Source organism: Lissotriton vulgaris, chromosome 6, assembly GCF_964263255.1.
Source record: "Lissotriton vulgaris chromosome 6, aLisVul1.2, whole genome shotgun sequence".
In the NCBI taxonomy this organism is placed as follows: Eukaryota; Metazoa; Chordata; class Amphibia; order Caudata; family Salamandridae; genus Lissotriton; species Lissotriton vulgaris.
Window position 1 is genome coordinate 1211044253 of NC_141694.1, and position 22850 is coordinate 1211067102.

Here is a 22850-nt window from a genome sequence, read left to right on the forward strand (position 1 = left end):
AAGTTGAAGGAGAAGCTGTACTAAATGAAGCCCCCACCTAGACTCCCAGAGTGCAAAGCATTACAAAATGTGGGAAAAGACAGCACAGGATAGGGAAAGAGAGAAGTACCAGAATAAGACTAGAAGAGCCGTGTGTAATAATGCAGATGCTTGATGATATGAGTAACAACAGCAATGAAGGAACGCCATAGTAGAGGAAGTAGATTATACCCAGCTATTACTACTAAGACACCTGATATACAGAAAAAGATTAACACACAGGAAAAAGATGAAAATGATGAGAAGAAGAGAGATACTAATGGTGATTCAGGGGATAAAATATTTGATGCAATTTTAGCTGCGAGTCCCCCACCTTATGTAGTTTCTACAACTAGTGCTGATAATAATACAACTGCAAGTGCTACCGTGGCTACTGCCCCTGTTGAACTGAGTTTAATTTAGACTAGGAGACCATTTCAGAGGTTCCATAGTGCTCCAGTCCCTGTTGGTACAACACTAACTTTAGTAACACCATGTGTTACTGCTTTGATTGTCACTGTTCCGGCACAAGTGTAACATATTGCAACAGTACAAGTAGTGCCAAGGCCAGTTGCGACTGCCCATATAAATATTGTCCTGATAGCAGATGCTCAGGGAGCTCTAGGAAGGGTGACTGCAACTGAGTTTATCCCAACATCACAGAATTCTCAGATTGTTGCATGGAAACCACCACAAACAATATAATCATTGAGAGAAGGAGGAAGGATTGTCTTTACGATGCCAAAACACAAGGAGGGCTAGAGGAGGTTTAACGACCTACAGGAGCTGACTGCCCTACTCAGTAAACAATAGCACAAAATTAAACCCCTGGGTCTATAAGAGAAGGAAGAGTTTTCCCAGAGTGTCCCTTTCAAAGGAATATTTACCTCAGCCACCCAAAGGTGGTATGTTTCTTCATAGAGTAACCTCCTCGCATTATATACCTAGTCATAATGCACGCTATAACCTCCTATCTGAAAGGGAGACGCTCAAGGATGTTCTTTGGTAGAGAGAGGTATACTAAATACCATATATGAGCTGATTTAGGGTTACCTCCTCACATTATGAACACATTCATAATGAGGGCTAAGCCCCCCTTTTCTGGGAGGTAGTAGCTCAGGGATGTCTTTCAAACACACAAACTGCACACTTGTTTATTTATGTTGCAACAACAGGTATATATAATTTTTCAACCATGGGCTATTTCATTCCTACTTATTTCATGCTATATTATACTCATGTAGTTAGGGTATTGATGTGGTTCGCAATTGAGTCAACTGTTTCACCCACCTTTGTTGTCTCATGACAAATTGATTTGCATGTGTCTTATGATTATAGGAAGTGATGCCACCTTGTGTTTTGTACCAAGGTAAAGTTGAGGTATGTTACCTGATGTTTGAGGTTAAGCTCATGCATTTTTCTTGATAGCACAAATTTGTGGTGGTGTGTAGGGTATTGATAGTCGTAGCAACCCTGATTCAGGACCGGGACTTTTCCTGTAACCTAGATTTATGGGAACGAGTGCTATAATTTATTGGACACATTTAAGTACATGTCATACCAAAACATTTTATTTCTTTCAGGTAAACCATCCAGTGGATTCCTGACAAAATAGTTTGCCACTTCAACCACTGGATTGTATATGGCAATTTGCTTTTTGTTTTTATCACCTGTTACTTATACTTAGCTTGCAGAAGCTTCCATAAGATCCTGAATAAGATTGCCACACCTCTATCGAGGGTATTAGGCTGAAACAAATTGAACTTTTTTCACTCAATGGCAGGTTGAATTCCCTCCTGTTATAGCTTGGTTTTCAATCCTGGTCCAGGGGTGAGCTAGTATTGTGTACCATGAATCTAATTTGAGCTCACATTCACTTTGTTCTGCCCCCCTCTCCACTCTCAGTACAGCTATGGTATTCAGTTTACCTTTCTCTACCATAAAACATCCCTGAGCTCCTCCCTCTCGGGGAGGGGATTGCAACCAGCATTATGACTAGGTTCATGCTACCGTTGGCATTCTTCAGAAGGGGCACTCCGGTAGCCCTCTTCTTTCTCTTAGAGGCCCAGGGGTTTAATTTTATTTTACTGTCTTTAAGACCCTGATAGTTCAAGTAGAAATCAGTTTATTTGAAGATGGGATTTTTTAATCACGGTCTGAGGGATCTACAGGATTTTAAAAGCCAGAGAGTGCAGAATGACAAGGTACCCCAGAACCTGAAAAAGAGAGGTCACTCTATGTATCCAAAATAAAATTGGAATTCGGACCCAATTTCAGGAAAAGGAGACGATTTACCTGAGTAAAGAAATTACAAGACGTACAGCATTTACACATGATAAATTAAGTGATTTGTCTGGAAAATATTATGTTGATCTTTGAAAACGTTTTCCTTTACAGAGAAGATACAGGGTTCAATTGGATGATGGAGCTATTGAGACAATCCGTTCTTCAGGAATGTGATTACTCATAACTGAAATAGTGAAATGCATCTGTAAATTGAGTGATTTTGAAACATTAGAGAGTAAATGGCCAAAGAAATATGAAAAGAAAATGAAACAATCAGATTCATATGGGGGAAATAAAAAGCCATCAACCGGTTTCCAAGTCAAGGCGGGAGGTTCAGCTTATCTATTGAGAGAGATTGCAAGGCGAGGGTATGTTGATGTACCATGGAGCAGAGGTGCTCTCACAGCAATTAAAACAATTTTCCACAGTTGAGAGACAAGTCCATACAGTGGTACACAAAGGTTGACAGATTTGTCGAAGTTTCATAAGTGCTGTGGATTCATTCAAATACAATCTTTGATATTGTGGTGTTAAATGATTTGTGGACTGAATGCCAAGTTGTTGTACAATGGTCGTGAGAAGAGCCAACAAGACATGCCCGCATTAATGCACCATCTGTAGTGGTCATGAAAATATATGAAGCAAAACCATCTATTCACACTGCATAGGGCATATTGGACGCCAAAAAAACTGTCAAAATTTAAAGGAGCAAGCATAAAATCCTGCCCCAAGTGTGGATTAGAAAAAGCAGACGACATACACATGTTCCACAGATGCCCACAATTGGAACCCTTCTGGCAGGAAGTAGGTAACACGCTATGTCGGATATTGGGAACAAACCTAAAAGTAAGTACAACATTAATTATTTTTGGGATATGCACTGAGTTAAATGTAAGCAACGAGAGGCTAACCAGAAAACAAGAAAATTTATTATTTGTCTTGATACTTCTTGCTAGAAGAGAGATCTGTCTGAGCTGGGTTAAACCAACGTCTCCGTTGCATGAAGATTGGCTTAATTCCATTATAACCATTAATAAACTAGATAGAAAGGGAAAATGCTCCAAAAAGTTTAACTTCTGGGAAATCTGGGAAAACCATTATACTAATTAATATATGAGAGAAACTTGGAATAAAAACAATATGTCCGATGATTAAAGCGTGTGACAATAATTCAGATGGGAATAATTTCCCGCCGAGTAGTCAAAATGGCTAGCTCTCTTTCCGCTCCGCCATGAATTATTGAATATGGTAAAGGATGCAGGAGGACTATAACACGACAGTTCCACCAAAGGGGTACTCTATGTGGCCGGAAAATATAAGAAAAGAGTGAAGGAATAAAAGTGGAAGTCCTAAAGTTCTCTGTTGCACTCCTTATACATTCATTCGCAAAATGAGGATAAAAAAAAAAAAAAAGAAAATATATGAAGCAGTGATTTCTGTCCTGAAAGGCAAGGTGCCCTGAAAGATATTGATTCAGTAGAGATTAAAATAACTTCACAAGAACCAAAAGAATCAATGTCTGATTACTATGACCAGTTGTTACAGGTGTTTCAACAGCATAGATGGAAAGAGTATTCCAAAATTAGTGATATGGGGTTCTTTATGTCCCTGTTTGTACACACATACAGAAGAGAGTGATATGTTGGAAAACAAAGTCATTGGATGACAACCTGAGGTATGTCAAATACCGTAGTGATGAGCAAGAAATGACGCAGAGAAATGTTAGGGAGAAATTCAAGTTAGCCCAGATATAGTTTGCTCTCAACGGTTTTCAGAATCAGTTGTTTGCTGTAAATCAGGGTGGTATTCAAGGTGCTGGTTTAGAAGCTGGATTACAAGGTACTCAAAGGGGATTTGGCAGAGATAGAGATGTTCTAGATAATCTAAATATTGATATGTATGTTGTGACACTGAAGAAAATGACCCCTTGTCACCTTTGTAACAAAGTTGGCCATTCAAAGAGAGAATGCAGACTTACTCCAGACAAGGTAAATGGAAATGCACAAATGCAGGGGGGACATTTGATGCAGATGCATAATGCTTTTGTTCAGCAAATGCAAGCACCAATGCAGAAGCAGGTCCCAATGATGCAAGTTTCACAAGCATTAATGGTCCACAGAATTGGGGAAACCTCAGATTTAATTTGAACCAGTTGCCCAAATCAAATTTAATCCCATTCCACAAAGAGAATCGGAACCCATTTCCACAGTTTCCCAGGTTTGATAATGATGATTTCCGCTACAACAAATCCCAATGATGGTGCCTGGAGGGGAGGAAAATTGCGGGCTTGACACAGTTTTAGAGGTAGAACAGAGTGGCCATTTGCAGAAGAAGAAGTAAATGGCCACCCAGTGTCATTTCTGATTGGCACAGGTAATACCAGATCCACTGTGAGAACAATAGAAGTCCCAGACCTACCCCACTTGGAGTTCCAAATTGACAGATCACTACTCCAGTTTCAGAGAAGGTCCTTGTAAAAATTGGTTGTTTTGAAGTAGATCATCAGTTGTTGTCTGTGATGCTAGTCCTGTATATCTGTTAGGGAGAGATGTGCTGTGCAAGATAAATTGCACAATACATTGTACTCCATATGGCATGGAGTTCTAATTACATGATGAAGACATCAAGATTCAAATGCCTCGACAAAACCCAGCTGTAAGTTCACTCCCAATGAGAACAATTGAAGAGTAACCTCCTCATTTGAAAGAGACTGTGAACCCAGAAGTATGGGGTTTCACTGGGAAAAATATCAGACTGATTAAAGGGGTAGAGCCTGTCTGATTCACATTGAAATGAAATTCAGTGTATCTAAGAACACCACCATACAATTTGACACTAGAAACGATTACAGGAATAATACTCATAATTGAAGATATGCTTAGGAAAGGGATATTAAAAGAACATGTTGGGAGTCTGTGAAACTCTCCAATCATGGGTTTAAAGAAGACAAATGGTAAATATTGGATTGTGGAGAAACTCTGAATGAGTACCAGTATTGTTGTTCCATGCTGTCAGGTGGGACTGAATCCAGCCACCCTACTCTGTTATATTCTGTGCTCTGCAGATTGGTTCACTGTTGTGGATCTCTGTCAAACTTTTCTTTAAGTGCCATTATATGAAGATTCACAGTATTTGGTTTTCCTTCATGGTTTAACAGTGTTTTGGCATCCTGCCAAGTCCTACAAGGGTATAAAGAGTGTCTTTCCATTTTCAGCCAGATCTTGAAAAAGAATCTTGAGTAATTACAGATACCCTGACATTCAGTCCTTGTGCAATACAATGATGACTACTTGTGGCATCAGGAAAACAAGAAGCTTGAAAATGGACACAAAGTGTCTTCCAGTAAAATGCAATAGGAAGTCCACTACTTTGTACATACCATTGATAAAGAAGTGAGAAAAGTGCAACTAGATAGGGTATAGGTTCAGCAAATGACTCCACCTCAAACCAAGAGGGAAGCCAGGATGTTTGGGGGAATTTTTGACTGCTGCCGGTGGTGGATACCTATTTTTCCCTAGTGCTAAGGCTTTACCAAGGCTGACTAACAAAGATGCGCCTGATCTGCTCCCAATAGACATCAATTGTTTGAAAGCTTTCCTAGAACTGGGAGAACATCGTTATCATGCTCCGGCTCTATGAATGCCTGATTACAGTGCAATGTTTAAATTGTTTTCCAGTGAGAGGGAGGGCTGTGCTCTCTCAGTGCTTACTCAGATGCATGGAGATGCTCGAAGACCTGTAGCTTATTTTTCAACTAAACCTGACCATGCAGCTGAAGGACTGCCCCGTTGCCTTAAAGTGATTGTGAGTCTTCGTATCAGAATTGAAAGGAGTGAGAGAATAGTGATGGGACATTCTTTAACTGTTATAGTCCCTTACTCTATTGAGATTTTACTTACCAGAATGAAAACCCAGTGCATAACCCACAACAGATTTACAAAATATGAACAAGATATTGGCCTCCGATAATGTGTCTTTAAAAAGATGTAAACATTTGAGCCTCTCAACATTTTCACCCAGAAATGACACAGCTTGTGATAAAGTTGAACATGACTGTAGATCTCACTAATTTATGCACCAAGCCAAGGCCAGCCATTAAATACGAACCACTGAAAGAGTTAGGTTATATAATCTTTGCAGATGGCTCATGTCTGAGAGATAATTAAGGTACCCTGAGAGCAGCTTACACTGTTTGCACAATTAATGATGTTGTAGAAGCTTCATATCTTCTAGGTGTTATCTCAACAAAGGTTGCAGAACTAATTGCCCTTGCAAGAACTTGTATATTAACAGCCCAACTGAACGTTATTATATTTACAGATGGTCAATATTACTTTGATTTGGTCCATGAAATCAAACAGCTATTGTCACAAAAAGGTTGTATGACTTTCTCAGGAATGCCAGTAAGAAATGGCGAGCATGTGTGGAACTTACTTGAGGCATTTCACTTACCAACAGAAGTTGCCAAAGTTAAATGTGCATCTCACAGAAGTTGCAATGTTTACACTTCAGTTGGGAACAGATATGCTGATGAAGTTGTGCCGCAATGTGCCCTAGTGGCCTGCACACTTAATGGAGCTTACACAAGTGAATCTGCAGAGGACACTGTATTATCAATGTGGTTGTTAGTAGCTGCCACATGCGAAAAGCCCAAAACAGTATAGGAAAATGATTCAGAAGCAGGACCAACTCGGTTGGGTCAGAGCAGGTTGTGGGAAAAGTGAAAATGAGATTTGGATGTCAGCTGATGGGAGATGAGGGTTTCTCGACAGTTAGTCATCTCCTATGACACAACATTTCCACAGACACACACATCTAGTGAGAGATGCAATAGTGAGAGTGCTCAGATAAAATGTGTTTAATTGCAGATTCAGGATGCTTGCAGAGTGATTATGTCATTGTTGTGTAACATGTCAACAAATTAACGTAGGGAAAAGAACATCCGTCACAATGAGTCACATAGGGAGGTCAGATGGTCCCTTCTACAGGATGCAAAAGGACTTTATCAAGATGCCTGTTTGTAAAGGATTGAGATATGTCCTGGTTATAGTGCACATTTTCTCTTGATGGGTGGAAGCCTTCCCTACAAGGAGTAATGTCACTGTAGCAAACTGTTATTGAGAGAGTTATTACCCACATACAGAATGCCGGTTTCTCTAGAGTCAGATCATGGGATTCATTTAATGAGGTCCTGAGGATGCTTTGTGTAGCATTACAAATTGAGCAGAGATTACACTGTAGATATCAACCTGAAGCATCTGATATCGGCATCCAGTTCAATGGCACCATAGGTCTTGATTGGTAAAAGTTAGTCCTTCTATATCATTGTGACGGACTGAAACTTTACCTCTGGAATTAAGAAGAGAGGATTGGGGGAGGAGGTAGCCTTACACTAGAGAGGTATCTCAAATCTCTCACCAGCTACGCTCAACATCCTGTGATTCTGGGCAAATCCCTTAATCTCCCGGCACCTAACAAAAATTAACGTGTCCGTGTGAGACAAAACTGGTGCTCATGTAAAGCGCTCACATATCTGATATCTTTGCGTCTAGTTTGTGCTATATAAAAACTCTAAAAATAAATGAGTATCAGAAGTATCCCAGACATAACATAAAGGCCAGGTTATACCCTCATGAGTTTTTGATGGGGAGTGCAATCAGACTGCCTGCTGTACTTGCAAATACACTTATGAGAATCACTGATTACATGATACTTGATAACTGCAAAGGATTGGCTGATGTGGTGTATTCTGTTTCCCACCAGGTTGAAGTTGCAATGCTAGCCTCGAGAACAGTGCCACATCCCCAATCCTGGAGCCTGAATCATGATCAAGAAGCATGTTCGGGAGCCTTGTCTGGAAACCAAAATGGAAAGACCCCTTCCAGGTTGTTTTAATCAAGAGCATTGCTGGTAAGTGTGCAGGAGTACCATACTGGGTGAAGAGTCAGAGATCCATGTGAAGAAACAGAGGGGCTTTTTATCAACAACTAAAGATATTTATCTCTAAATGAGCTTAGCGATATTTTTTATCGCCGCGCATTACCGTATTTTATTGCAGAGATAATGTACTATTAGCAATATTTATCTCAATTGCGATAAAATATCCGGCAATAGCGGCTCAATGCGTGAATATCGCTGGAAATCCAACGATACTCAGGCATTAACGCCAATAGGTTCTTAACCTGAATATCCACCTCCCATTGGACATACAGGTTAAGAAGTGGTCTGAGCAGGCGTTAGTTATTGGCGATATTCACACTTAGCGCAAATTTTTTTAACGCTGTGCCTGCGTTGATAATAGGCGATAGCGATGTTAGCGACTGCTTTTAGTCGCTAACAGGTTGGATACGCCCACTTTGCATGTCACGCTGACATGCAAAGCGGAGCCCCAAACCGCTCGCCATCGCCTTCAAACTGTCGCTAACTGCAGTTAGCGACAACTTGCAAATAGGGCGATGAAATTATCGCCGCTTTAGCTGGAAAAAGTCCATAAGGCCCTTGATAATATGCCCCAGTGTTCTTTGAACATGCATGAACAGCACTGGTGAAGGCATCACCAGTTATTGTGATTTTGCAAAGTAGCTTTGAAGTCTCTGATAAAGAAGTGACCAAACCGCAACATGAGAAAGCAGTGGAGACAGCATCAGCACAAACAAAGGATCCCGCTATGTTGAATGGCCACGAAACTATGAACAAAGGTGACTGAGTGTGTCAGTAGATTGAATACCACCAACTATCACTAAAGAGACTAGTCAAGTGGTGCATGTGACACAGAGAAAGATCAACCAGAACTGAGGAGATGAAAAAGAGTGAGAGTGGTTTGTCAAAGGTATTTTGCAACTGAGTGCACTTACTTTGTAAACCAAGTGCTGAATGTATCAGTGAATGAACCGTGTTACATGAAATCTGAAGTGTTTGAACCACCATGATTTCACTCTAAAAAAGGTTTGAAAGACATTTGAGACAATATTGACTGAGACAGTGCAAAAGATTTGAAAAACATATACATTATGTTTTCAAGAAGATTTACCTAGGCCCAATGCTGCAATAGAAGAGTAGGTATACAATTTTAGAAGAAGACAGAATAGAGATAAGGCTGCCTATACAAAGATTTAAGAAAAAATGAGACTGTGTAAAAGACACTATGGGAAACAGCCATCACATTGCATGCCTAACAAAGCTTGCGATTACAACGCGGTCTTTACAACAACCGCGTTGTTACATTGCAGTACCATTACACGGCAAGACGTTACAAAATGTTTATATTTTGTACTGCAGTGTGTACCGCCGCTCGCAGCACATGCGGCAATACAAAATATACACATTGCGACCGCCGTGAAGGGGCCAAATTGTAATGCGTGCAGCAGGACAGCTGACTTCTAAGGGCTGGTCCTGCTTCCGCCACGGTGCCCGTGAGACTTAAGTCTGAACAGCATCGTAATCAAGCCCAGGCCCATAGTGCTTTCTAGAGTACTGTTGCAACAGAGCATGAATTTACACCCACATGCAAAGGAAATTAACACAGATTGGCATTATTTTAGACCATTCATGTCTACAGATAATGTAAGGCCCAAAAAAACTATTTAACCTCCATAATGAGACCTTTAGAGAAAATATTCAACATGACATTAGAAGGGAGAAACACTAACATTTCATATAATAAGAATCGGAAGAAAGATTATTTGAAAAATATTTTGAAGGAAGAAGATAGGTTTAGGAAGAAAATGGTGTATCCAAAACTAGGAATGCTTTGGAATATGTGCATTTTGGAGGGAGGTTTCAAAGTATTGTCTAAAATGCTGGATTTCACATTGCCGGAGGTGCCGTTGGTTGATTTGCTGGGATTCTACAAACAGATACCAAATGGGGTGCGCAAGTTAGCTGCCATTGGTCTACTTCTAGCCAAAAGGAGAGTGGCAATGATGTGGATGAGGGGACCTCTGCCGAAAATTGCAGAATGGAAGATGGATTTAGCATACAGTTCCACCCAATCTGACAGTTTTAACGGGCTGATGCCCATCAGATGTGCTCCCAAAGATATCTGGGGTCCGTATAAACAGTATATGCTGACTATGGCTAATATTAATGAGCATCAAGCTGACTTTGTTTGTGCGGGAGTGGGTTGAGTGAACCACAGCTGTGGGACATATGTTGTAGTCTTGTTGCACCTGCAATAGTATTGTATTGTATTGTATTGTATTTATTATTTGTATCGCGCAACTGTCACCCTATGGGTATCCTGGCGCCCAAACAGGAAGTAGTCAGATGGAACAACAATACACTGGCTGTCATGACATGTAAAACAGCCGCCAGTTCTATTAAATGGAGTCAAGGGGATTAAACTTTGGCAAACAGCCATGTTTTCAGGCTCTTTCTAAATCCAAGCAGGGTGTCAATTTGCCTGATGTTCTGGGGAAACTCGTTCCACATCCTAGATGCCGATGTGCAGAAGGCTCGGCCTCCCAGCCTCGATCTCCTGATCCTGGTGGTTGCTGCCAAACCCAGGCTAGAGGAACGCAGGGACCTGGTAGGCTTATACCAGTTGAGCCTTTCCTGTAAAGGAATAGGACCCGTGTTGTGCAGGGCTCTATACACAATACATAGGGACTTAAAAGCGACTCTACTCCCGATTGGCAGCCAGTGTAGATCCCTGAGCGCCAGCGTAGTGGAAGAGCTGCGAGGTCTTTTAAGTGCCAGCTTGGCCGCTATGGACTGGACTCTCTGGAGCCCCTGTAAGATGTATACGGGGGCCCCTAGATATAGGGAGTTACAGTAGTCCAGTCTGGCCAGGATCACACTCCTAACCACCAACGGTCTAGACTCATCAGGCAGAAGGGGCAAAATCTGTCTGAGCGCTTTAAGCAATCCAAAGCAGACACTGATGGTTTTATTGGTCTGAGAGGTCATTTGGAGATCCGCGTCAAACATTACCCCTAAATTGCGCACGGTCTTGACTGGGGTGCAAGGATCAGCTCCCGGCGCGAGCCTGATCTCATAGGAAGGTTGCTGACTCAGTTTGGCTGACGAGCAATAGACTACCTCTGTCTTACCCTCGTTAAATTGGAGGGAGTTTATTTTCAGCCATCTGGAGACCCTGCTCATGCAGTTCTGAAAGGTCTCCATGGTCACCGCCTGTCGTCCTTCTAAGGAGAACACCAGTTGGGTGTTGTCAGCGTAATTTATCAAATCTATTCCATAAGATTTGATCATGGGGATCAAAGGCTGCAGATAGATATTAAAAAGAATAGGGCTGATCGAGGAGCCCTGAGGTACTCCATGACTGACTGGGGACTTGGAAGATGAAAAGGGTGCTAGGGTCACCATCTGTTGTCTGCCTGTCAGGTAGGATTGTATCCACCTCAGGGCCTTGCCTTTCACGCCCAGTTTTTCCAGCCTACTTAGCAGAACTGCATGGCTAACCGTATCGAATGCGGGCGACATGTCCAACAGCACCAAGACTGAGGAATTGCCAATGTCGGCTCGCATTCGAAGGTTGTCCAACATGGTTGCCAATGCAGTTTCTGTTCCGTGGCCTGGGCGGAAGCCAAATTGGTCCTAGTTTAGTAGACAATTGTCTTCCAAATATCCTGACAGGGATCTGCTGACCAGCCTTTCCACGATTTTTATCAGGTAGGGCAGGATAGGACAATGTGCTTGTTTTACCTATTACCTGTAGGACTATCCAGGATGAATGTTATGTGTTATGGAAGTTTATTCGATGCATTACAGTACCATTTACTGTGTATCATGTAAAAGTAGTCATATGATTGCATTACTCTGTATTCCAACGCTACAGCTTACATTGGTGATTACTCCGTATTTATTGAAGAAATGATTTCATTGATGCTTGCTTGTTTTTGCATTCTGGAAGATGATAAGTACAGTGTTTTTAAAAAAAGCTCGCCATCACCAATACTAAAAATAATTAAAAAGTAGTCCCTTGTTAAAATATGGCTCGAGTCATAATCATCTCACGGGAATTGGTCAATAGTGGAGGTGGTCCAAGGTGACGTGGCATTCTGTTGCAAGCCTCATTGCTTTGTTTCACATACAAGTAAGTTTCACTCAAAATGTCAATCATTTATCTGTAGAATGTCACTCATAAGTACACTAAAACCACCAAAATGTCACACATAAGCAATGTGAAAACTTGGCAGCTATGTGGTAGTTTCATCTCTGCACAGGCCCCTACCCTCTGGACACAGCATGTCATTTTATGTTTTGTAGATGTAGTAATCACCCACCTTCAACATAGTTGCAGTGCCAAGAAACAAAGGTCATACAATGGCCTTTTTCTAAAACAACAATTGGTTCTCAAACACTTAAGTAATTACACCAGAAGGTTGTCAAAATGATGTCCTTACATCCTTTGTTAGCATTTGTCTTAAGATGCATGTTTCCTCGCAATTCAGAATGGTGAGATGGTGTTTTATTTGCTTCACATTTTTTTAAAAGAGAAAAACACTTTCTGCATTTTCAGTAAAAACATTTATGCATATAGATATTTGTAGACAAGAAGCTATTTAAAAAAAAGGAAATTACTGTTGCCTTGTTGTTCAGATATTTGATTTTTATAAAAGTTTAAAGAAGGGGACATCGGATAGAAGGACATGGGGTTTTCACTGGGGGAATGTGTTCATCTTTTCTAGTTCATACTTCTGTGTTGGATGTAGGCTGGGAAGAAGGGTCAACAATTTTGTTCAAGTAATTCCATGGGTAAAAGGAACCTGTTTGTCTATTTTTCATCATGTGTGATTAATTGAAGTCCCTTGCTGGTAATTCATAATTAGAGTTGCTGGTTTCTTCACTACTTGAGGGCATGGGAGGGTGCCACTTGTTTATGATTGGAATTATATTATATGGAAATGTCAGCCCCCTGGGAAACCTCTCATCCTTTCCAGATGCACAAAACAAGGCATAGTTATTTGAGTATTGATTTAAGCAAAATTGTTGCAACACTTGCCTGGACAGAAAATATGAAATATAATTGATTTGTAGTGCTCTGTATTAAATACATTGAAACTCTGCAATTGAATACCTTTGATACACTGCTACCATTCCTTCTGCTGTCTACAAATATGTTGTTTATTTGTAGAGCCCTTCAAGTTTAGTATGTGGAAGTTTGTTTGCCAAACTAAAATTAAATGTGTTCTATTTTAAAGTGCATTGTATATATAGAGAGAGAGACTGCTACTTCTGCCTCTGATTATATTTAAGTATTTTGGGGCCGAGTGATGAAAACTGTATGGCACAATATGGTGGTTTTGAAATCGACAACATTTTGACTACACAATATTTAAGAGCACTATATTGTCAGTGTAAATAAATATATAGATGTGTGTATATCTCTATGTATATATGAATGTATATATATGTGTATTAAGGGGAGGGGCATTGTGTGCAAGCCAAGACTGGAGCAGGAAGGAGTACATTGGTGCAGGACTCGTAACAGCGCTGGGCGCTGAGGAAGGCCGTCAAGGCCGAAATGCAATTGCCGCCGCTGTGGATGAATGAATAAAGCATGCTGTGAACCCTGACACCCCCTCTGACCTCGGGTTTCTTCTTGGAGAAATGTTATTTGGATATTGACTACGCTAGTCAGAGGCGTATACAGATGGCCCGCAGCATCAAGAATCCCGGATTCACACTGACAACCGGCTGCTTGCAGCATTTTGGACATCGAGGTATCGATAAATCCGGAGATCACCGGGAACCACGAGCCGACATAAGCGGACCGAGCTATTTCAGCTCAACAGGGCGTGTTGCCGCCATTTGGCAGCCCCTGCTTAATTGCGGACTTGTGGCAAACGGTAGCTGTGACACGAGGGGACTCGGGGTAGCGGCTGTGGACTTCACCAATTCAGAGGTTCCCTACACCACCCTACTGCAAACTTGCACCGACCTACAGTCAAGACTCAACCCCTACGCCACCTACCCAGCCTGCCACCACAGTGCGTGTTGGGATTTGAAGTTCGCTTACCCATCACGAACAGCTCCAGGTGTGCAGACATCATTAAGGGGAGGGGCATTGTGTGCAAGCCAAGACTGGAGCAGGAAGGAGTACATTGGTGCAGGACTCGTAACAGCGCTGGGCGCTGAGGAAGGCCGTCAAGGCCGAAATGCATTTGCCGCCGCTGTGGATGAATGAATAAAGCATGCTGTGAACCCTGACACCCCCTCTGACCTCTGGTTTCTTCTTGGAGAAATGTTATTTGGATATTGACTACGCTAGTCAGAGGCGTATACAGATGGCCCGCAGCATCAAGAATCCCGGATTCACACTGACAACCGGCTGCTTGCAGCATTTTGGACATCGAGGTATCGATAAATCCGGAGATCACCGGGAACCACGAGCCGACATAAGCGGACCGAGCTATTTCAGCTCAACAGGGCGTGTTGCCACCATTTGGCAGCCCCTGCTTAATTGCGGACTTGTGGCAAACGGTAGCTGTGACACGAGGGGACTCGGGGTAGCGGCTGTGGACTTCACCAATTCAGAGGTTCCCTACACCACCCTACTGCAAACTTGCACCGACCTACAGTCAAGACTCACCCCCCTACACCACCTAACCAGCCTGCCACAACAGTGCATGTTGGGATTTGAAGTTCGCTTACCCATCACGAACAGCTCCAGGTGTGCAGACAGCATTAAGGGGAGGGGCATTGTGTGCAAGCCAAGACTGGAGCAGGAAGGAGTACATTGGTGCAGGACTCGTAACAGCGCTGGGCGCTGAGGAAGGCCGTTAAGGCCGAAATGCATTTGCCGCCGCTGTGGATGAATGAATAAAGCATGCTGTGAACCCTGACACCCCCTCTGACCTCTGGTTTCTTCTTGGAGAAATGTTATTTGGATATTGACTACGCTAGTCAGAGGCGTATACAGATGGCCCGCAGCATCAAGAATCCCGGATTCACACTGACAACTGGCTGCTTGCAGCATTTTGGACATCGAGGTATCGATAAATCCGGAGATCACCGGGAACCACGAGCCGACATAAGCGGACCGAGCTATTTCAGCTCAACAGGGCGTGTTGCCACCATTTGGCAGCCCCTGCTTAATTGCGGACTTGTGGCAAATGGTAGCTGTGACACGAGGGGACTCGGGGTAGCGGCTGTGGACTTCACCAATTCAGAGGTTCCCTACACCACCCTACTGCAAACTTGCACCGACCTACAGTCAAGACTCACCCCACTACGCCACCTACCCAGCCTGCCACCACAGTGCATGTTGGGATTTGAAGTTTGCTTACCCATCACGAACAGCTCCAGGTGTGCAGACAGCATTAAGGGGAGGGGCATTGTGTGCAAGCCAAGACTGGAGCAGGAAGGAGTACATTGGTGCAGGACTCGTAACAGCGCTGGGCGCTGAGCAAGGCCGTCAAGGCCGAAATGCATTTGCCGCCGCTGTGGATGAATGAATAAAGCATGCTGTGAACCCTGACACCCCCTCTGACCTCTGGTTTCTTCTTGGAGAAATGTTATTTGGATATTGACTACGCTAGTCAGAGGCGTATACAGATGGCCCGCAGCATCAAGAATCCCGGATTCACACTGACAACCGGCTGCTTGCAGCATTTTGGACATCGAGGTATCGATAAATCCGGAGATCACCGGGAACCACGAGCCGACATAAGCGGACCGAGCTATTTCAGCTCAACAGGGCGTGTTGCCGCCATTTGGCAGCCCCTGCTTAATTGCAGACTTGTGGCAAACGGTAGCTGTGACACGAGGGGACTCGGGGTAGCGGCTGTGGACTTCACCAATTCAGAGGTTCCCTACACCACCCTACTGCAAACTTGCACCGACCTACAGTCAAGACTCACCCCCCTACGCCACCTACCCAGCCTGCCACCACAGTGCATGTTGGGATTTGAAGTTCGCTTACCCATCACGAACAGCTCCAGGTGTGCAGACAGCATTAAGGGGAGGGGCATTGTGTGCAAGCCAAGACTGGAGCAGGAAGGAGTACATTGGTGCAGGACTCGTAACAGCGCTGGGCGCTGAGGAAGGCCGTCAAGGCCGAAATGCATTTGCCGCTGCTGTGGATGAATGAATAAAGCATGCTGTGAACCCTGACACCCCCTCTGACCTCTGGTTTCTTCTTGGAGAAATGTTATTTGGATATTGACTACGCTAGTCAGAGGCGTATACAGATGGCCCGCAGCATCAAGAATCCCGGATTCACACTGACAACCGGCTGCTTGCAGCATTTTGGACATCGAGGTATCGATAAATCCGGAGATCACCGGGAACCACGAGCCGACATAAGCGGACCGAGCTATTTCAGCTCAACAGGGCTAGTTGCCGCCATTTGGCAGCCCCTGCTTAATTGCGGACTTGTGGCAAACGGTAGCTGTGACACGAGGGGACTCGGGTAGCGGCTGTGGACTTCACCAATTCAGAGGTTCCCTACACCACCCTACTGCAAACTTGCACCGACCTACAGTCAAGACTCACCCCCCTACGCCACCTACCCAGCCTGCCACCACAGTGCATGTTGGGATTTGAAGTTCGCTTACCCATCACGAACAGCTCCAGGTGTGCAGACAGCATTAAGGGGAGGGGCATTGTGTGCAAGCCAAGACTGGAGCAGGAAGGAGTACATTGGTGCAGGACTCGTAACAGCGCTGGGCGCTGAGGAAGGCTGTCAAGGCCGAAATGCATTTGCCGCCGCTGTGGATGAATGAATAAAGCATGCTGTGAACCCTGACACCCCCTCTGACCTCTGGTTTCTTCTTGGAGAAATGTTATTTGGATATTGACTACGCTAGTCAGAGGCGTATACAGATGGCCCGCAGCATCAAGAATCCCGGATTCACACTGACAACCGGCTGCTTGCAGCATTTTGGACATCGAGGTATCGATAAATCCGGAGATCACCGGGAACCACGAGCCGACATAAGCGGACCGAGCTATTTCAGCTCAACAGGGCGTGTTGCCGCCATTTGGCAGCCCCTGCTTAATTGCGGACTTGTGGCAAACGGTAGCTGTGACACGAGGGGACTAGGGGTAGCGGCTGTGGACTTCACCAATTCAGAGGTTCCCTACACCACCCTACTGCAAACTTGCACCGACCTACAGTCAAGACTCACCCCCCTACGCCACCTACCCAGCCTGCCACCACAGTGCATGTTGGGATTTGAAGTTCGCTTACCCATCACGAACAGCTCCAGGTGTGCAGACAGCATTAAGGGGAGGGGCATTGTGTGCAAGCCAAGACTGGAGCAGGAAGGAGTACATTGGTGCAGGACTCGTAACAGCGCTGGGCGCTGAGGAAGGCCGTCAAGGCCGAAATGCATTTGCCGCCGCTGTGGATGAATGAATAAAGCATGCTGTGAACCCTGACACCCCCTCTGACCTCTGGTTTCTTCTTGGAGAAATGTTATTTGGATATTGACTACGCTAGTCAGAGGCGTATACAGATGGCCCGCAGCATCAAGAATCCCGGATTCACACTGACAACCGGCTGCTTGCAGCATTTTGGACATCGAGGTATCGATAAATCCGGAGATCACCGGGAACCACGAGCCGACATAAGCGGACCGAGCTATTTCAACTCAAAAGGGCGTGTTGCCGCCATTTGGCAGCCCCTGCTTAATTGCGGACTTGTGGCAAACGGTAGCTGTGACACGAGGGGACTCGGGGTAGCGGCTGTGGACTTCACCAATTCAGAGGTTCCCTACACCACCCTACTGCAAACTTGCACCGACCTACAGTCAAGACTCACCCCCCTACGCCACCTACCCAGCCTGCCACCACAGTGCATGTTGGGATTTGAAGTTTGCTTACCCATCACGAACAGCTCCAGGTGTGCAGACAGCATTAAGGGGAGGGGCATTGTGTGCAAGCCAAGACTGGAGCAGGAAGGAGTACATTGGTGCAGGACTCGTAACAGCGCTGGGCGCTGAGGAAGGCCGTCAAGGCCGAAATGCATTTGCCGCCGCTGTGGATGAATGAATAAAGCATGCTGTGAACCCTGACACCCCCTCTGACCTCTGGTTTCTTCTTGGAGAAATGTTATTTGGATATATATATATATATATATATATATATATATATATATATATATATATATATATATATATATATATATATATATATATATATATATATATATATATATATATATATATATATATATATATATATATATATATATATATATTTATATACTAGTAGCCCGTCCCGACATTGTCCGGGTATGAATTGCTGCCGGGCTGTAGTATATTGTTTGGTAGGATTTCCTTTTGATAGCATTTCTTATCTGTGACAGGCCTGTGAAATGCTCCGATTCACAGTGCACTGCTGTTGCACTTAAGAGTGCGCGTTCAGTAGTGTGTGAACTCGAGTTTCCCTACTTTATTTTTCCTTGCAATATTATATAGCGCGAACTCGACAACATGGCATGAGCACAATTTACATTACAGAGGAACATATTCATTTGTGGTAGGCACGGGGAGACAAAGCGATTTGCCTGGAATCACATGATGTTGAGCTGATGCCGAGATTCAAACGTAGCTCCCCAGTTCTAAAGTTTGCAATTCTAGAACTTGTGGCGGGAGGTGTGTCTAAAAGTATATGTCGGTGCTGGCCATCAATTATAGAGACCTGTGCATTTTTCAATAGGGTGGTGAAAAAATATGTGTATGTTGCTGGAGATGTGGGCCGCCGTGCCACCAATGTAATTACCGGGAGAGGGTAAACATCCATACAGTAAAGCAGGTGCACGTCACTGGGAGCGACGGGCAAGCACACCTGGAGCTGGAATGTACAGAACCTGGGAAGAAAAAACAATTAAATATCGGGCACAATGCTCACTTTTTTTCTGTAATTCTGCGCCCGCACACGCCCACGCCCCCAGCACACGCCCACAGCACAAGATATGAGAAATGGCATGAAGGGCGGATCGTACCACACGCCCCCAGCATTTGTCACGACTACTTTGCTGGCATGGTTCTTTTACCTTTTAAATGTATATGGTGGGCGTATGCCTAGCCTATGTCCTTCTGCTGCAACTGCTCTTTCCAAAGCTCTACTGGGTGTTGTGATTGGTGCTGGGGTTCTTGAGATTACCCGCCTCAAAGGTTTGGGCTCTCTCTTTATTATATTAGTATATATATATATATATATATATATATATATATATATATATATATATATATATATATATATATATATTACCTACTGGCGGTCGCCAGTAGGTAATTATAGTTAGGATCTACTGTCCATAGGAAATCCGCAACATTCTATTGGGAATAACTTTGGCGCCGGGGGCCGAGATTAAAGGGAGGTCCCAAAACGGTTGGACTCACTTTTAGCCCAAACGGCTGAATGGATTTCCACCAAACTTGGCAAAATTGTAGGGACTGGTACCCCGATGTGCCTTTGCTATGTCTCAAGATATATGCTCCAGTGGTTTTTAAGAAAATTTACTTTGAAAAAAATATATATCGGGCTACATTGGGCTATATATATGTTAGAGCCCGAATGTAGCCCAATGTAGCCCAATGTAGCCCAAAGATGGCCACCAAAGACAAAAAAAAAACAAATGTAGCCCAAATATCAGCCTGATGTAGCCCAACTATAGCCCAATGTCAGAATCCAGCGTAGGACTGATCGTCAGGCTCCAGGTCCTTCACTCAAGGTTGGTGCAAGGCGTTCGTTGCCACTCTCCTTATGGAGTTGGAGGCAGCGTTTGGCATCAACCTGGTCAAATTGATGCTCTTCCTGGTTGTTCCAATTCTTGAGGTGGTCAGCGCTCTAGTTTCAATCCTGGTCGGCCATTTCGTGCGCTCGCGTTCGATACGCGGCGCACTTCAACTGAAGTATTCCAGCGTACGGAGGTGTTTTCCGTGACGCGTCCGTTTTTCATAGGAAATTTCCCATAGCTTGTGGCGGAGTTTAGTGTTCGCCTTCCTAGAAGCCCAAGTCATTCTTTCCCCGTTCAGCTGTTTTGTCCCGCCTTTCGTCCCGCTCCTGAGACGCTTATCTTCCAGCTGAGAACTATTAAGCTGTGCTGAGGAGTTTTGCTGTCAGCGGTGCTAGCGCTCAGTGGGGGGCCAGGTTTGAATTTAGCAGTTCTTCAGTGAAGCGGTAAGAGGAACTTTCACAGTGATTGATAACCTGTCTCCAGTTGCTGGGAGTTAGAGTCCATGAGAGAATCCTGAAATTTCCAGTGTATTTAAAAAGACATTTCAGACAGCAGCCTTAAGTCAGTCAGAGTGCTTTGAAAGACTGGAACTATATTCACAATTGGCGAGTGAATTAACTCGTGAATTTCAGAGACAGTATTTATTCAGCACTGTTCTAATGGAGTACCAGCCAGCAGCATTGTAGACAGGGGTATTATTATATGCATATGATATATACGTTTGTTTACCGACCAATTGTCTGCACCATCCTGAGTATCTCCCAGCGTAGAATATCCAGCATACTTCCCACGTTGACCTTTCTTCGAACATTGCTTTTCATCTTCAGAGAGGGGCAAAGATTCACACATATTCAGGTATACAACGCTAGGGGGTGGGATTCCTTGATAGATAGAGTACCAATATCTAGAAGGGAACTGTACTAAGTGTGCTTATTGTTTTAGGTGATTGCTGCCAGCCTTGCTTAGTAGACGAAGACACCTGTGTGACAGTCTCTCTTGTTATCCACTTCCCCTTTCCCCGTCATTCCTGGTCTTGGAGAGATTCGGGTCCAGGGGTGTGGGGGAGTTGGGAAATCAGCATCTGGGTTCCATCTTCACGTCATCCGCTCCCACGGAATCACTGGAGTTCAGGTACGCTTCTTGACAGATTGAAGTGCCCGTTCTTCCTTCCGTCTGAGCAGGATGGCTGAAGGGTTAGATGTCAAGGCTTTGGCATCCATTCTGGAGGGGTTGCAGAAACAACTCAGTGAAACTAGGGAGGAGGTTCGTAAGTCTAATCAGGAGGCAAGTTTTTTAAGACAAAGAATAGATGAGCTCTCTGCAAGTCCGAGTCCTAACTTTGGGGGGCTTAAGTCTCCAACATTTGTCCCCTCTTCGTCCTCTTCCTCTGCCTTGACTACTCAGGTAGTGCATGCTATGTCCCCTACGATTCCTTTGGCCCCACCAGAAAGATTCCAGGGGGATCCACATAAGGCTCAGATCTTTTTGACTCAATGTTCTTTGCATTTTCTTTGCAAGCCTATTCTGTTTAAAGAAGACCAGTCCAAAGTGGCGTTCGTGCTGTCTTACCTCAGCGGAGATGCAGCTGCTTGGTCCCTGCCTTTGGTATCCTCTAATGATCCAGTCTTGTATAAGTTTGAAGATTTTAAAGCCGAATTCCTGCGCATCTTTGATCGTCGAACTGTTTCCCAGACCACAGATAATGAGTTGCTGGACTTAAAACAAGGAAACAGGGATTTGGTGGCATATCTGGCACAGTTTAACAAGTTAATAGTTGAGACCAACTGGCCTGCAGAAAAGAGAGCGGCAATTTTTTATCGTGGACTCAAGGATGAGTTAAAGGATGGTCTGGCTCAAATCCCGAAGAGACCAACTGAAGTGTCAGCATTGATAGATCTGGTCCTGCAAATTGATCAACGGCTGTCTGAGCGTCGGAGTGAGAGGCGAAGGGATATCAAACCTATCCCGCCTCGATTTGATCGAGTTCGTTCAGATCCCCCTAAGAACAGTGATGGGAATTCCAGTGAGGAGCCTATGCAGATCGGAACTGTCAGAGGTCCTCTTTCTCAGGAAGAGAGAGAGAAAAGACGTCAAGGCAAACTTTGTATGTACTGTGGCCAGTCCGGTCATTTTGTCAAAGAATGTCCAAGAAGACCCAAGACCAACCCTTCAGTAAAAGACAAGCTCCACCAGTAGACGGAGTTGCTCTGGTGGGAGCGGCACATGAGTCAACTCCCAAGTCTCAACAGTTGGCAAATACGTTGCAATTGGAGGCTCCGCATTTGATCCTGTCTTGTGTAATCAGATTTGGAGAAAGTCGTGAGGAAAGAGTATCAGTAATGATAGATTCTGGGGCAACTGGAAATTTTTGTGACTTACAGTTTGCCAAGGAGTTGCAGATTAATTTTGTGAAGAAATTGAAGCCAGAACCAGTGCGTGCAGTAGATGGCACAGAGCTATCATCTGGTCCCATTGCCTTTGATACAGAAGTTATAACCGTCGTGGGTCCTGGAGATCATCGAAGCTATCTGAGTTTCAATTTCATTGATGCTCCACAGTTTCAAATGATATTAGGCTTGCCATGGCTTACAGAACATAACCCTCAGATAGATTGGGCCAAGCGATCCGTGGAGATGAATTCCAAGTTTTGTACAGAACACTGTTTTCATGATCTATTGGATCATTCACAACCAACTGTGTCCGCAAGTTTAGCCAAACAGGTGCAAATGATTTGTACAATTGAAGTTCCCGAAATTCCAGAGGAATATTTTGATTTGAAAGAAGTCTTCAATGAAAAAGAGGCCTGTAAATTACCCCCTCATAGAGAATATGATTGTCGGATAGAGCTTGAACCTGGAGCCTCCTTACCTTGCAGTCGCATTTACGCTCTCTCTGA